This window comes from Microtus oregoni, unplaced genomic scaffold (assembly GCF_018167655.1).
Source record: "Microtus oregoni isolate MIOR12 unplaced genomic scaffold, Mior012 000005F_ref0000423, whole genome shotgun sequence".
Classification (NCBI taxonomy): domain Eukaryota; kingdom Metazoa; phylum Chordata; class Mammalia; order Rodentia; family Cricetidae; genus Microtus; species Microtus oregoni.
Genome location: NW_024543064.1, coordinates 1,758,807 through 1,759,090, shown reverse-complemented (window position 1 = coordinate 1,759,090; position 284 = coordinate 1,758,807).

Genomic DNA, 284 nt, shown 5'->3' with positions numbered 1-284 from the left:
GAGGGGCCACATATATCAGCCTGCATCAGAAACCCAACCAACACCTCAGTTCAAAGGAGCAACGTGTTTCCTACCCAGAAGTCCCTAGGTCCCTTTGGACTAGAGTCAAGAGACAGAAATGAGAGGTAAATAAGGCTTGGGGGATCAGAACACCCACTTATGCTAAAAAACATGTCTGCCCCTCCCCCACACCCAAGCTCATGGAACGCCTGAGGATGTCACATCTCCAGGGAGCTCACGCCATCACAAAGGAGCCAGAAGCCAGCTCCGTGTGACCTCACAGC